The sequence below is a fragment of the Pholis gunnellus genome, assembly GCF_910591455.1.
Source record: "Pholis gunnellus genome assembly, chromosome: 11".
NCBI classification, from domain to species: Eukaryota; Metazoa; Chordata; class Actinopteri; order Perciformes; family Pholidae; genus Pholis; species Pholis gunnellus.
The window spans coordinates 20,397,116-20,413,899 of record NC_136538.1 but is presented as its reverse complement, the minus strand read 5'-3'; the positions used below and the strand labels follow the sequence as shown (position 1 = coordinate 20,413,899).

The following is a 16,784-nucleotide window of genomic DNA, read 5'->3' as shown; positions in this document are numbered from 1 at the left end:
GATCATAGGCGATCTTTGTTCGGCTGGTATTTGCTGTCCTCCATCATCAAGCAGCCCCGACCACAGACCGACTGGATCGGGGAGCTTGAGGACTGTACGACGGCGAAAATATTGGAGAAAAAACGTGTTTAATTGCGTTTTTTTAATCTTTTTATTATGGTGGGACTTTTACTTGAACAGCTACGAAGAAATAGCGTCGAAATGAGTTCAGCACACGCAGAGATACATTAAAGAAAGAAGGAGAAAAGGTAAGGAAGAATCCAAAAACTTCATTCCCGATCGGAGCCCTACTTCTGGGCTCCGTCTAAACCCTGGAGCGAACACACTCCGTGTTTACGTATTTTTCGAGTTTAAACAAACTCACTGTAATACTTTACATTGTGGATATTTAAAATATATACATGCATGAATATATTATGCTCTTTACTGTGTATTAAGGTCGTGGAAAACGTTACTATAAACAACAGGTAGTTCGGCGAACAGATTTTTTTGTGTTGTGTGTGTGTGTGTGTGTGTGTGTGTTGTGCGCCAGGCGATAGACGGACCCTTTCTGGCTGCTGTCGTGGAAAAATAAAAAGTTTGATTCACTTCTTCTTGCAGCACGAAGTTTGTAATCACAGTTTAAAACAACAAACACATAATTAACTTAATATTGTTGATCACGGAGACGTTTGCAGTAGTTTCGTATAGAAGTTGCTGATTTGTTGCCACATTCCTCTGTTAGCTCACTTTGCTGCATAGTTTACATCCCTCGTCTGTAATTATAGTAAAGCCCGAACGTGTGCTACCAAGTTAGCGTGCACGTTATTTTGGTGAAAGAGGAGTGCATGCTGGTTTTTAGTAAGTTTTTATTTCGTTAAATGTTAGTTAGTTATGTTGTTAGCATTGTCTGCTAACTTTGTTTGGGAAGTAACTTACAATGTTGCATGTTTTCAGGTTTTTATCACATTTAAACAAACCATTTAAATCAACATTTGATGTTATTATCTTAGGTTTGGTTGTACCAGCCTGTGTGTTGCTTATGCCTCCGTGGCTCTGTTCAAGAGATAAACAAGCTTGATTAAATTGAACAGAGAAGCAGAAATAAACATAATCAGATCTTCGGCCATGTGGGCTTTGTTCCTTTGGCTTAGATCCATTTTAGAGACTTAAAGTTTACGTTTTATAGTTTTTGTAAAACACACTTGTTGCACTCTGTGAAAAGTACCATTCACAAAAAAAGACCAATAATCGGTATTAGTTTCTTGTCATACACATTTAAGGTTACATTCATTATCAGTTAATCTGTGTATCGTACTGTATCGTCTATAAAACAGTAAACAGTGCCTGTCCCAAGTGATTTGTTTTGTTGCAAAAAACAACTATATTCACTTTGTACAGCAGCAGAAGATCCCACACAGTCTTCAAGCCTTTTTAAGAGGAGTTATTATCACTGATCATGTATACAAGTCCCTGAAAATGATAATAAACACATCACAATGACTAGTGAACAATATCATTGTATCAATGGATGACAATAGATGTTATTTGGAGCCTTCACCGGTAACTATTTCTGACCATATTAGTGTTTTAGAAAACTGAAGAATTTAGTTTTTCTATAGATCATAATCATCCAAAACATATGTCTGTTTTACATAAACTTCACCAGCATTACTAACACAATGAACCAATGTTCAGCTCTCATGATTGATGCTTCTTTTTTTAAATATAAACCAGTTTTTCCATTTACTTCTGTATTGGAAACCAAATTGCAGTTTTATTGACGTTAAAGGCGACGAGGATTGATTTCTGTTCACAGCTTCAGTCCCAACAGTGAGCTGGTATTCTTATCTGCTAATAGTAAACACGGTTTTACTTTAACTGTTGGATAATGTGGGTCGCTTGTTGTCTCTGGCTGCTCACGCTGGTGCTGAAAGGGTTAATCAAATAATCAATATGTGGCTCAATCGATCAGCTCTAGTGATCATAAGTCTCTCTTGAAGTGTCACGTCTGCTGTCACCTCCTTGGTACAATATTTGCGTTTATAATGTCATAATTTAAAATTCTGTTTGTTTTTAGGCTGTACGGTTCCTCGTGTGATTCCATTTAGCTCTTAAACTTGGAACATACAGGTTTCACATTTAGTCCAGCAGTATTTAAAACTCTTTTAGCATGTTTTATTCCCCAAACAAGTTTAATAATAACAACATCTCAAGCTTTGTATTGGCTAAAACCTCAAAACCATTAAGTTTAGTTGGATTAAAGCCATTCCATGGGTTCAGTCGGTGTGTTTAGTTTTAACTTAAACCTTTTATTCAGAGTTCACTTCTGTGGAGATATATTTGTCTGAAAAAAGGGGAAATAAGTACTTTAAAAATATCTATTGCATCAAGTCGTCTTCCTCTATAAAATGACCAAAGTTCATAAAAATCATTTTTTTTTATTTGATGTTCCTGTTTTTGCTTTTATCTTGACGTCATTGTTTAGATCAGAGGAGACATCAAACAGAGCTGCTCTGTTAATTTAGCATCCGTTGCTGTCGTTGTGTATTAAATGAGAACATAATATCTTAGATTCTGAATATGTTGGTCTCATGAATGTCTTGTTTATGTATCGGGGAAGGTGTATTTATTCATCCACGTAAACAGATTTCATCTTTGCTTTTAGACTAAACGAGCAATTTACGTTACACTAAATTAGAACAAGATTGTAACTGACGCCAGTCGTTTATCGGTGTGGTGATGCGCAAACATTTTAACGTCAAACAGACTCTTGTCTGGTAAATGAACTTGTGTTCTTGATATCGTGGTTCTGCAGGTTAGATGGTAAGTCAGCTGTCGCATCCGCCTAAATGTCGGTCAAGTTTAGCAGTTGATAAAGTCCGTCTAAAAAAAACAACATTCAGGCGTTCGTGTGAATGTTGAAGCAGGCTTTGCTTTGTTGTAATCATTGTTCCTCTCCATACTGGCTATTTAAAGAGACGGGGAACAACTTCCACACTTCATTCTACGCAAAAATATATTCCAAAGTCTATCTGACGTTAACGCGAAGCTTCAGCACAGAATTCCCTCTTTGTGTTTACCTGTTGATGGAGTAACGCAAACAGACTTGTAACTGTTGATTAACACAGACCTTAAATTATCCTCAGATACATGTTTGGATGCATTTTTGACCCCCATCACTCTAGTAAGATCTTTTTTATGTCATTGAATATCAATCATGAGCTTAAAAAGCACTGAAAATGGTTTGAGTCTTGTGCCTTCAGCTCTACCATTTAAAAAGAAACACACTCTGCTCTTCTATCCCTTTGCAGTCCATTGCCTCCTCCATATTGGAGAGGGGGGGGGGGGCGTTGCTGGAAATTAAAATCTAGTATTATCCATATGCCAGACAGCTGTACATTCCTCAGCCAAGCCCAGGATCTGTGTTACCGAAATAACAGAGTGACTGACGGTGGGTGAGCTAAAGCCACAACAAAAGAGAGGGAGATAGAGCGACGTATCGTTGAAGCCAAAGACTAAATACAATCTGAGGACGCGTATTTGTTCGGCAGAGTTTTAGTCACCTCTTGTCTTCTCCTTCATGTCTTTGCTGTTTAGAGTCGGAGATACGCAGTTTACTGTCGCATAAGACGAAGAAAAGCGGAACATCTGGAGAAGCGGGCCGGTACTACGGGATGTTTAGAAATGTTTCTTGAAAAGTTACTAATCTATTAATTGACCAATCTCTTCAGCTCCAGCACAACATTGTTATTTAGTTGTATGTTGCATGGCAATGAATGCCACTGATGAAGTTAGACCAGGATGAAGCAGCAGCAGCAGTGACGGGACGGACAACGGTTAAAATATGTCTCACCACGCTTTTCCTTTCTGTCCATCTATCAGTGAGGACACAGACGCCACAATATCTCTCCTTCGCCCACTGATTGTTTATCATTCAGTGATTAGTCCGTGGTGTCGCCCAGTCTACGCTGTGTGTGTGTGTGTGTGTGTGTGTTTGGTGTTTGTAGCTGCAGATCTATTCTCATAGGATGACACCACCACCACCACCTCTGTACTGGGACCAGACCAGTCTCCAGGAAAAGACCAGTTAATGCTGCTGGAGTCTGGCCGGGCTGCTTTTAGGAAAAATCAAAACATCAGCCAGAGAAACGACGCACGCCTCAGACCAGACATGCTGCCACAGACGGCTCAGAACAAAATACAATTGATAACAGATTAGATTTTTCCACTGCACAGTCCAGTGTCAGTGAATTTACTGGCTAATCAAATGCATGGAAACACAGTCGCCAGCTAGAAAACCGTGTAGCTTGTAGCTTGTAGCATCCTTTAGCATGTTCCTTTCATCTTGCAGCGTGTACCTTGTGGTAGCACAAGACATTGTAGCTTCTAGCTTGTAGCCTGTAGCCTGTAGCTTGGAGCGTTGACATTGTGGCTCATACAGTAGGGTGTACCTTGTGGTTTGTTGTAGACCAAACCTTTCATATCCACACCTTCAAAGTCACTCCCCTTTTTGGCCGGCAGCCATGTTACTTTCACTTTTAGCCGTGCTCGTTGCAGCTGTGTGTAGTCCTGTAGTTTGTTCTGCTGTTTAATGGCGCTAATGCTGAGCATCTATCTTGCACAGATAGAGATCTCGTGTTCATAACCGCGGCAGGAGAAACTAGATGCCGTTGCTGCTACAAGACCGATACTCGCACAGCACAGATTCAATTTTAACAATCAAGACTACAAACTGTGTGTTGTTAAATAAACTCACGTGGCCACTGATCCAAAATAATCACCATTTTCTGTTATCACCAGACTTTCAGTGGACAGCTTATTACTGTCTAAATCAACTTTCACATTTGTGTTTCACATCATTTGTGACTCAATTGATATTCTTATTAAATCACATTAAATTAGTTTCTTGTACAGAATGAAAAAGAATCCACTGAAAGCCATCAGCATGTATTTCTCCTTCACTTTCCCTCATCTCGTTTTGTTCCCCTCTCTTTGTTTCCTACATCTGTTTCCCCTCTTTTCACATCAATTCTTTTATTGGCTCCTCGTTAGAAGCTGAACTAGATTCACCTTAAAGAAAGTAACCGCTCACATCATCCAATCTATGAGTAATGATAAATATGATTATTTGAATGTGGAAAATGTCTGTTTTAACGCTGCAGTTATGGTGACGGTATCTTGATGTTGATCACACGTCTCTAGTCTGTCCTTTCTACTCCGTTTCCATCTCTGTTTCTTCCCCTTTCTTCATTCCTCTTCTCGGTCTACTTCCTCTCAGCTTTCTGTCTCCTGGGAGTCTTTCTGAGCTCGGGGATCTCGCTCTTTCCCTCGGCTCTGTTTCTATTTTTTTTCCTCCATTTCTCCTTTTCCTACCCTCCTCCACCTCTCTCTCTGTCTCGGAGTGTGTTTCCAGTCCCAGAGACTGAGGATCAGATTACTCAGGGAGTCTCGGAGGCTCTCTGGCGAGGTGGCAGTGGTGGAGGAGGGAGGGAGGGAGGAGGTAGGAAAGGAGATCAGGTTTCACATCTCCAGCGCTCTGCTCGGTCTGCCTCGCCTCCCTCCACCTCCTCCTCCTCCTCCCCCCAGCAGCCTGGAGACAGAGTGGCTGAGCCAGGGAGGAAAACATGCACTCCTCCTCCTCCTCCATACGTCCAGCCTCTTTGCTGCAGCATAGCAGATAAATAAAGGCAGTAAAGCTGAGCACACAGAGGGACGATTCTTCACCACCATCACCTCCCTCCCCCCCTCCTCCATCCCTGCAGAGATATTTTATATCCTGCGCCGTGTGTTTTCATTCTCCTGGATGTGTGGCAAAGGTGAAACAGCTTCAGGGAGACTTTGGTTTTCTTGAGACGACCAAAAGCTTGAAGATCAAACCTGAGTCTCAGAAATCAGTAAAATGTGTTTCTGGTTGTAAAACCTGAGGGGCGGCTCTCGTAGTGGTAGCTGTGAGACACTTGTGGCTTTAGCAGATACGGTAGTAATCTGTATTTAATGATGTTTGTTTGGAGGTTTTTAACTTTATACTTTATCTACTTCTGTCTTGATGTAGTGCTGCAGCTAGTTATCCTTTTATTTTTGACTTTAGTGATTAATTGATTCAGCTTTTCAGAATGTCTAGTGAAGTCTAACAACCGTCCAGAACTAAAGGATGTTCACTTTACCATGATTTAAACAGAGAAAACTACTATTTCTACTGCTTCACCACTCGAGGTGTACTTGTTGAATTAAAGTATTTCAGCTCATCTGAAGTTTCTACCAGATCGATAGTCCTCTGCTGTTGTACTGCACCGTAAGAAACACGGACCGCTTTACAATTAGCACACAAAGAGTCACTCGTGCCAAAATAGATAGTTTAATTTTTGCAGTGATGCTTCCTTCTCTGTCCGGGCTTCAGCTGAAGGTCGACGCAGCCTCCGCGTTCACAATCTCCAGCTCTTAATGGTATCGATCTCTGCTTTAAATACACCCAGCCCATCCCAGTGAATAATTCAGACCCACCTCCCCTCAGTGGTTCGACGTGTAGGACGGAAAACATTCCCCTCGTTCTGCTGGACGGCGGTGGCTTCACTCCCTGTGAAATAGAGATTACTTGTGGTGATGTGTGATTTTTGTGTGGTCATGTGACGGCAGCGAACGGGACGGCATTCCTCAAGAGTTCAAAAACCCGAAGGGTTAACCGAACCACAGGGAACCATGCTTTACCGTCACAACACAAACTATGGCTTTATCGTTGTTGTTTACTGTAGTAAATAACTTTAGCCGTGTTTTAGCTCACGTCTCTCGTTTGGTCTCACTGATGTACACTTTAGTTTTCTTTACGTTTAACACATGTGCAGTGAAACGCCCCCAACATCTGGACACACATTGAGGTGGCAAACCTGTGGGAGTTGTTTCAGTTTCTTCAATGTGAAGATTAATTCGTTTTCTCTGTTATCTATAACTGAAGTGAATATCTTTTTGGGGTTTTGGACTGTTGGTTGGACAAACAAAATATCTAAAATACCATGACGTCTGGGGAAATTGAAATGGACAGTTCAAGAATGTGATTAATCGATCGATAATATGATCGTTAGTTGCTGTCCCATTTACTTTCCTTTTTTTGTTGCCACTTTTTGACAGATCTCCTTTTAAGCGTGACTTTAACGTTTGTCTTTAGCTAACCAGCTTTCATTGTTCACCATAGACAAACCAAACTAATCTTTTTGGATAAGACATTTACAAATGTGGTACAAGCTCAAAACTAAGATATAGCTTAAATAAAAACAACCTAAACCAGTCTGTGGTTCTTTAACTGTGTTTTATGAATGTTAAAATGGACCTAGAGCATAACATGGATGCCGTTAAGACGTCTTGGTTGCGTTCCTTCTTCATTCTTACGGGGATTTGCGTTTCCTTTTGTCGGTAATCCTCCGGCCTGGTAGGTGCAGTGATCCCTCTGAAGTGACGGTGACCCCCGACCTCAATGCTGACCCCTCAACCCCCGTCGGCTCGCCACTAACCGAGCGGTCTCCTCCCCCGTGTGGATTAGACCGTCTTACCGACTTAACATTGATTTTCTTTATTCACAAAAGCAGATACTGTCGGCTGATGAATTGGATCATTCTCAGGGCGCTTGTGAGAGCTGGGATGAGGCTGGATGTTGGGTTTGTTATCTGAATATACTCGCACGGTGAAATATAATATATAATATAAAGCTTATAGGAGTTCAGCAGAGACACTTTCAGATCGGCTTACGGCTTTTTTACTTGTTGGTTCTTGAGTATTTGAGGTTAAGTTCTTTTGTGGTTACATGTCTGTGTGACAAAACAAACATGTTGTTCTTAAACAACGACAAAACAGCATGAAACCATTAAGCAGTCGTATATTTTCCGTTCAGCTGTTTAAGAGAACAATATCACCATTTCACTTTTTATTCAGGCATGGGGATTCAGTCTTTGAGTATTTTCTTTCTTCTTAAAAATAGTCGGATATATAAATGTCACAATACCAGAAATTTGGTGATCTATACCAATGAAATTCCACAATTCTTGATACCCAATTCGGCAAAACAGTACTTGAGCTAATGTTAGGTAGTTAATCAAGTCATAATTCCCTCTCTAATGTCTTTTATATTGCTGCAGAAACACCACCTACAAACAACTGTATTTATTCTACAAGATTACGTTTGAACACATCATGATAATGTAACTTATCTTCACCTAATACTCATTTTTACTCGGAGCTTGAATGCATTATAAATAAAACTTAATGCAACTTCCGTTAACGTTAGCTGTTAGCTCTGCAGGACTGTGTTGCCCACTGGCTGCTAACAGCTAACGTTAACTAGCTTTCCTCCTACTGCTGCTGTTGTTCACATGTAGCTTTATCAGGGAGAAATAATGTGCTCGTTGATGGTGAGTTTACTGTGTTCTTTAGGTCACATTTTCATAATTTTGGCATCGACTTGATACCGAAGTATCGTTTCTTGTGACGTCCTTAGTCACTATTCTGTATTACTGATACTGCATTTTGTGTCATTGTATGAAAGAAAGCAAAACTGATAGTCAGAAGATGGTGTGTTTTATAAGTAAAGTGTGTTTTCTGAATTGTTTCTCTGAATCTACGCTCCGTACACACCCAGGATCTATTTGCTACCAAACATCATCAGGCTGATGAACTGCAGGAGGATGTTTTTCAGGCTTAACTGTTTTTTTTTTATCCATGGCTGCCCTGCAAGCTGCAGCCATGAGGAAAGATCAGTCCCCCCCCCCCGCCTCCGCCTCCTCGTTTCTGGTCTTTAATTTCAATTAGCTCACGCTGCCGGTTGACTTTGATGGCATTAGCCTCTCCTCCTCTCCTCCACACTCGTCCCTCTGCTCTCGTCTTCACTTGTTGGTTTTGCGAAAGCCGATGGCTTTAACTGCTGCGATCAGAATCTGAACGCTTCGCTTCCACTTCCTGCCAGCCTACACACACACACACACACACACACACACACACACACACACACACACACACACACACACACACACACACACACACACACACACACACACACACACACACACACACTGAAGAGTCTGTATGGTCTGTTTATGAGGAAAATGTAGGTGGGCCGTCCTGTTAGCGAAGCTCAATTAAACGATTGACAGGATGGAGATCGTCCTCTGATGTTTCCTGGAAACGAGATGTTCTTATTGGACGAAAAACACCAAGGAGGAAACAAACAGATGTTTTTGGCCTTCAGATGTCATTGTTGTCTTTTACTGCAGATGAGGTGAAACAATCATTGAATTTAGACCGTTTATTATAAATGGCCAAAATTATGTCGTTCAGCTGGAGATGACTGTTTTATAAATGCACCTGCATACATTAAGTAAGTTAAGTAATTGTTTCACTGACAACAAGCTTGAGCAGATAGATCTATGGAGACAGATGGCTCTTCCTTAACAGCAGAAAAAACGTTTTCCACTGCAGATAAACTTCACTGCATAACATGAGTCTGTGTTTGTTCTCTGGAGCTCTGCTGTCCCTCTTTGTATTTGTGTGTTTATGCAGCATCACAGCCGGCATTCCTGACCAGAGGAGGACTGGTTTCACAGCTTTTCACACCTTCGTCTGACACGTCGCTCCAACGTTTAGGAATTACAATTTCCCCATCGGCTGCCTCTGAGCAGTTTATGCTTCAGAACAGACGGGGAACTCTGGAAACTAAATGTCAATCAATAGAATTATATCGCGCTGCATGTGCAGGTTTGTGAAAGTCTGGAGAACTTATTTTATCATTTCTAGTTGAGAAATTAGCTCAAAAGTCGAGCACAGTAGTTGCTTTACTGCTCACACACACACAACTATGAAGTGCTTTAAATTAAGAAAACAACAATCTGGTTCCTCTTGTGCTGCAATGTATGTCACGACTGTTTTCAGCTGGTTATTTGCATAATTGACTGATGTTGAGTTAGTGATGTTTTAAAGCCATCAGAGTGTTATCTTTGTGTAGAGGATTAAATGTAAATTTGAGAACATAAAAGTGAGTCTGACAAAGCAGAAGGAATGTACAGATGAGGTCAGCGTGTCTCTGTTGTGTTGCCTTTAAATAGCTGCTGGTTGTGTTTCAAGAGTGCAAACAGTCCAGAGCCTCGTACTGCAGCTACTACTGAGGATGAACACACATCATCGTCTGACTGGTTCTCGACTGCGGTTCTCTACTGCGGTTCCTTACTGTGTGCTCTACTGCGGTTCTCTACTGCAGTTCTCTACTGCGGTTCTTCAGAGAAAGTAGAGGATGATAAATAAACGCAGTAAAGAACACGGAACACAGTAGAGAACACGGAGGACGGTAGAATAAAAAATAAGTCAGAATAAATGCTGAATAGATTACGCGTTGATACAAAGTCAGAATCATGCACGTGTGGCCATACGGCCTTTTGCGATTTTCAAATGTCAACACAGATGTTGTAAACAAACATGATCTGCTGCATACATGTTCTCCGTGCTGCTCGTCACTGTTTGAATCATTTAATATTTCAACCAAAAATAATTTAAACATCTTAAAGTTGTTTCCACTCGGCTGTTAGAATGCATCGTTGTTCACGTAGAAATATTCTGATGCAGAGCTTCAGTCCACCTTTGTGTGTGGGAGATCTGTTTTTCCCTCCGTCTGTCTTTTTCTTGGCACCGCCTTCCCATCCATAAAGTAAGTTAGTGTGTGTGTGTGTGTGTGTGTGTGTGTGTGTGTGTGTGTGTGTGTGTGCTGGACAGAGAAGGCAGCAGCTGTTTTTTCGCCAACCTCGTGACCGCTGTCAGCCCCCGTCTTCGGACATCTATTTTCTCCTCGTCTGTTCTATAATAACTCAGCGGCTGAATCCCCACCGCTGCCGTTTTTCCCTCTCCTGAGGTGGAGCTACACACACACACACACACACACACACACACACACTGACTGACTGAAGCTAGTGGTCAACTCATCAACACAGTTTTCCACACTGTTCTCAAGTATATTTTCCAGCTGAGTGTGTTAGCTCAGGCGGCAGCAGGGTGGTGTTAGCTTAAGCTAGCATTGTTATTTATTTTTATTTATATCCATAGTTCATTGTCATTTTAATTACATTTTCAACATGTAACCGGTATTACAGGTTCTTCTCGACATACCTTGTGTGCGAAAAGAAGTTGAAAAGTGAAACTCTTTGCTTGTATTTGTGTTCTGCTCAGGCTTTATGAGTAAGGGGGCCACTGCAGTGATGGTGGTTTACATCTGCCTACGTCCTGGTAGTTTTCCTGGTATTACACACATGTTAGTAACATTTTTAAGTGGTGCTATTTTTGACTTTAAATGTGTTTCTGTGGTGAAAGGTCATGGCTGGGTTTCAGATGTTCTTCCCCCTCGTGTGTTCTTACGTCAGGAGTTTTATTTTGTGAGTTTGTCAGCTTCCTGTTCTCTCTGCAGTATCTCTGCTTCGTGTTTGACTCTCCTCTCAAATCTCCGGGTGTGAATATTAACTCACTCTCCTGACGTCTGCCTCCTTGACTAAATAAAGCCTCCTTTGAGGAGCTCTGTGCTGTCAAATAAAGAGGCTTCTGTGTTTGAGGGGACGAAGAAGAGGAGGAGGAGGAGGACGCTCCGACTGTCAGCCACACTGCTCCACTTATCTCTTTACAAACAGCAACATGCCGCTGACACACTGACATCAACAGGGATCTAGTGATCGAGCACATTCATGTCCAGGAGGTCTCGAGGAGGGTCTGAGGAGGTTCCATTGATTCTTGGAGGGGTTGTTAGTGAAGTGTATGTGTCCTTGATGGGGTCCTAGGAAGGATGCATGAGTTTTCATCAGTCCTTGGAGGTTTTAGAGAAGCTTCCTTTAGTAATTGGATCCACGGTGTCATTGGGAGGAACCAAGGTGTCATTTAGAGTCATTAACAAAACTTGGAGAAGCAGCTCGTCCTGTAAAGTCACGACAAAGTGTTTGATAATCGCTGAAATATACAAACGTTTTAGTTTCATAACTCTCGTTTGTCTCTCTGACAGGTCGGTGATTGTGATGTCGGACTAAATCCGGCCGGTTTCCTCGGCTTCAAGACTACATTTCCCATGGAGCTGTGCGCTGACACACATACTGTTGTACCATGGAGCCACCAGTCAGGTATGGAAACACGCACACACACACACACACACAGCTGTTCCAGCTCAGTCCCCTTCAGTCGGTGTGTAACGTCTGCAGGATGTTTATTGTGGTTACATGAAAAACATCACTGGGTGGCTTTACTCTGTCTCCAACACACACATCCATACGCACTCCTTTTTTTTTAAACTTGATTAGCCAGTCTCCTCCCCCCTCTTTCAGGAGATTAACCCCTTGACCTTTGTGCCGAAGGCATTGCTGGCCAATCAGGAGGCTTCCTGGCTTTTAATTACAGGCTCTGATTGAGTCATCTGAGCTGTCATCTGGTTTGATTAATAACCAAGAGAGCAGGAAGAGCGGTGATTACACTGAGCCCGAAGGGCATGTACGTGTGTGTGTGTCTATGATATAGGTGTAGTAATGCCTTGAAAGTGTGTGTGTGTGTGTGTGTGTGTGTGTGTTGGTATCCACATGTGTGTGTGAAAGGTGAAGTCATGCCTTCATGTGGGGAAAGTGTGTGTGTGTGTGTGTGTGTGTGTGTGTGTGTGTGTGTGTTTGGTGTGTGTTGCTCCTGGAGTGTCCATAGATTGTTTTTCTGAGCGCCTGGGTCTTTGTTTCAGAGCGCTCGGATTTTCTTTTTGTGCGAATGCTCCTCCGGGCGTTTCTCGTTGAAACTTTTCAGAAAAGTGCTGCACTTCCTCGTGACCTGCCAGAAAAAAAAAAAAAAATGCTTCCAGAAACATTGCGTGCAGTAGTGACGGTCCACCTCCAACCTTCTCTCTCACACTTGCTCGCGGCAAGCGCTGTTGTTGTCTTCAGTCCAAAAGATAGATGTAAATTCATGTGTTTTTATCTCACGAAATATTCTTCTTCTGTCCCCGTTTGTTGTCGTTTGGCCTTTTGAAACTACGTTGACAGACATTCCAAGAATTCGTACCTTTTGCTTGATACGTTTAGTTTGTTATTGTGTCATGTGACGACAATGGAAACGAGTGTGCGTTTGTTGTGTTGGAGCAGAGCTGTCACTCCTGAATTAGTGCATTAGTAGTTTTAATTGTGCATTATAAGCTGCTTAGTGCTAGTGTTTGGCAGTTAAACATATCTATTTTATATTGTTGCAAAAACATCTACAACTGTATTTATTCAAGTTTCTCATAAAAACTCAGATTTCCTTTGAACACATCATGATAAGTTATAATATACCTTCGCACCAATACTCATTCTTACTGTTTAGGACATCAAACGCACCATAAAGTTCATCCTCCGTTGGCGTTACAGTAGCTGTTAGCTCTGTGATAATCAGGACCGTGCTACGGACTGACACACAGTTTACTTCATTCGGGCAAGCAGGCTAACGTTACTGTTGAGCCCTGGGAAGGATATTGTTAAATCATTTTTAAAGTTTCTTGGGAAGTTGTTTGTTTTCATCAGGACTTTTCTAGAAGGACTGTGTGTTTAAAACAAGGCAGCATTGCTGCCTTTTTGTTTCAGGACGAGGTGACTCAAGCGTCTGAATCTCAGCTCGCTGTCAGACCTTCAAACAGAGCCGGCCAGTCTGCAGCACAAAATCACTCCCATATGTCCCTCAGCACACACACACACACACACACACACACACACACCGCCCTGCACGTTTCACCCACACACTGCAGCCTGGCTCGGGTCGGCCCGGCTCGGCTTACACTTGGTCTTGGCATAGTGACGAAGGTTAGACGTCGTTCGGGTTTTAGGTACGGATGATTTTAGGCTGAATCCACAGAAAATACAAAAAGTCAGATTGTATTTCAAAGTAAATCCTGCAACAAAAATTGCTTGGCAATGTAATTATATATCACAATATCAATATACTAGCAAATGCTACTTTTATGATGCTTATACTTTCTTTAGATGTTTAGTTGAAGCCGTCATAAAGGAGCTTTAAATAATATAAATGAAATGTTTTAGCATTGAGCTCATAGGTAGTGATGTTGTACTGGACTCTATTATATTCAGGTATGTGAAGAGAGAGGACAAAACATTTAAAACACCTGAATATACAAATATAATTACATTTACATATTTATTATAGAGAGTAAAGTTAAGCCAACGCTGAAGTGTCTTAAACTTACTTAACCCGACTTCTCACTTGATTTATTACCTCAGTAAACATCGTGAACGAATGAGCTTATGGGCTAACTTGCTAGTTTCAAGTCTTCTTCACGACATGTTCAATGAGAGTAAAATAGACCATGAAGCGGAGGCCTTGTGATTGACAGGTCTCTACGTCACTCCTCCGCAGCCCAAATATGCGTTCTTCCGTTCACTGGTTGCAAAAAAGCCAGAGGCTTCAAAACGACTTATTGTACACAGTCCATGGTTGTGGCAGAGCTGTTGTATTGTACAGGTTCCCTCAATCAAGTGTCCACCGAGTGTATATTGTGATACTGTGTGTGAGGTTCGTGTATCTTGACTGCCTCCCCAGTGGCCTGCAGTATTTTGATTCTGCTGGTTATCAGAAAATCTGCAGTCGGGCTCATAAATTCCTTGAGACACTCCTCAGACTGAGTCACTGTGGTGAGCTTACAGTCACAGCTTCACGCTTACGTTTTAAGATTTTGAAATGAGCAGTATCTGAGGTGAATGCGTCCTGAATGTGTCTTCTGACTAAAGCCAGAATCATCAGACATTTAACTTGCTTTGATTTTCAATGTGCACGCAGCAACAGCCTCAAGTAGCCGGAAAACACAAAGATTACGCCAATTATCGAGGGAGTGATGTGTAAAACAAACTACACAATACAAATGATTTAAAGAGCATTTGAGTCTGTGTCAAGCTGTTTGATCCAATGCTACGTTTTCATTATAAACAGTTTACACTGTAAGTAACTTCATTTAACGCCTTTCAAAACAAAGTCACAAAGTGCCTTGTGAAAAAGAACAAATAATAAGAGTAAATCCTGAAAAGATAACATAATTTAAACAATTGTGATTTTAGGGATCTATAAGACGATACTGAGTTTGTGATCTACACACACACACACACACACACACACACACACACACACACACACACACACACACACACACACACACACACACACACACACACACACACACACACACACACACACACACACACACAGCCTTCTTCTTCTGGTCTCACATTAGACTTCATTCTTTCTGAACTCGTCACTCCATTTCTGTCCAACTCCTCGACTGCTTTTCATGGACATTTGGAGGTTGAACCCCAGAAAGTAAACTGATTTCTGATCCTGTTTATCTTTCACTTGATGTATTTCTGCTTTGTACTTTATTTGATTCCTGTTTTTGTGTGTCTTTGTAGACTTTGCCATTTGTGTTCACCCCTAACTTTCTATTTCGGTATACATATTATTCTGTCCTCGTTTTGAATTTAATTTTTTAGCTGCTTCTTTAAACAAAACTTACTCTCACACACACACACACACACACACACACACACACACACACACACACACACACACACACACAGCCAATATTCTGTCTGCTACAATTACAGTTATATTTTAGTTTTATGTTAGTTTTTTTTGTGTCTCTGGGGAAAGCTGTCTGAGTTCCAGTCATCTGTCCAGTTTCCTTCATACTGGGATCAAACCAGTGTGGCACACCAGAAAAGAAGTTCTCAACATCGGAGCCTGATTGGCTCCGAATGCTGCTGACCTCAGACAGAAAAAAAAATGATTGACAGGCACATGAGGGTGAGGAGGGCGGGGCTTAACAGTAAACTTCCTGTCTCTGAGAGAGAGGTCACACTCGGTCCACAGTGAGGACGCTATCAGCGCTGTGACTTCCTTCAGTGTGTGTGCTGTTGAGGTGTGTTTTACATTACCTGTGTTGCTTAATCGCTCGTTGACGTAGTCGTGTTGTTAAAGTGATGCACGGTAATGAGTCCAAAAACACGCTAATGAGTTACACTTTGTGCCGATTGGTTCTTTGATTGTATTTTTGGTTGGATGCCTTAAATTAAGGTCTGTGGTTGAATAAAAGTTTGGAATATCTTTTTTGTTTGTATAATATTTGATTGAAAGTGATGCAAAAGAGACAATGATGCACTAGAGGGGAAATTTGGCATTTTCGGGGGATTGACGTGTGTTGACATGTGTGCGTTTTTGTTTAAAAAATACATCTTTTTTCTGTTTACCTCCCTTGAAACTATTCTACCGATGCTATTAGGAGCTCGGTTGTGTCTCATGTGAGCTAACTGGTTTAACTGGGGGAGACTGTGTTGTGTTGGGAACCTCCCCGTCCTCTGGTGTCCGCGCACTCATCAGTGTGATTTATGAACATAACGTTGGTTTTTATGATGTCGAGTATGTTTGCTTTATGACTCTTCTGTGGCGGGACAAAGGCGACGCTGTGCCGGTGATGGATTGACCTGTTTTCTATGGCGATTAGAGTGATTAAAATCACCTTTAGGGAACCGTGTTGTGATGGTTTATTACTTAATGACTGTGTGGCCAAGCTCAATGTCTGTCTCTCTCAATTGTGTCGCCGAATCGCCCCAGCCCTATTCCTGACGCTCACTATAGGATCTATCCGATACCTCCTGATTTCACTACAAAAACCTAAATAAGGTGCCAGCTGACTGGAGAGAGATTGCCTGAAAGTTTCCTATTTGTTGTTTTCTATATTGTTTGTAATTTCCAGTAAATATGACAATATTAAACTCGTGTTTTCTATT

At 41.6% G+C, this 16,784-nt stretch overlaps 1 protein-coding gene across 2 annotated transcripts in view; it reads left to right on the top strand.

Annotated features, from left to right (window-relative positions):
- Positions 1-228: 228 nt before the first annotated feature.
- Positions 229-16,784, top strand: part of LOC306703390 (bone morphogenetic protein receptor type-1A-like) — a 37,995-nt gene continuing 21,439 nt past the window's right edge. For both annotated transcript variants that reach the window (XM_079169354.1, XM_079169353.1), the window contains exons 1-2: positions 229-248; positions 11,993-12,107. The gene's annotated coding sequence lies outside the window, so the exon portion shown is untranslated. The remainder of the gene's footprint in view (positions 249-11,992; positions 12,108-16,784) is intronic.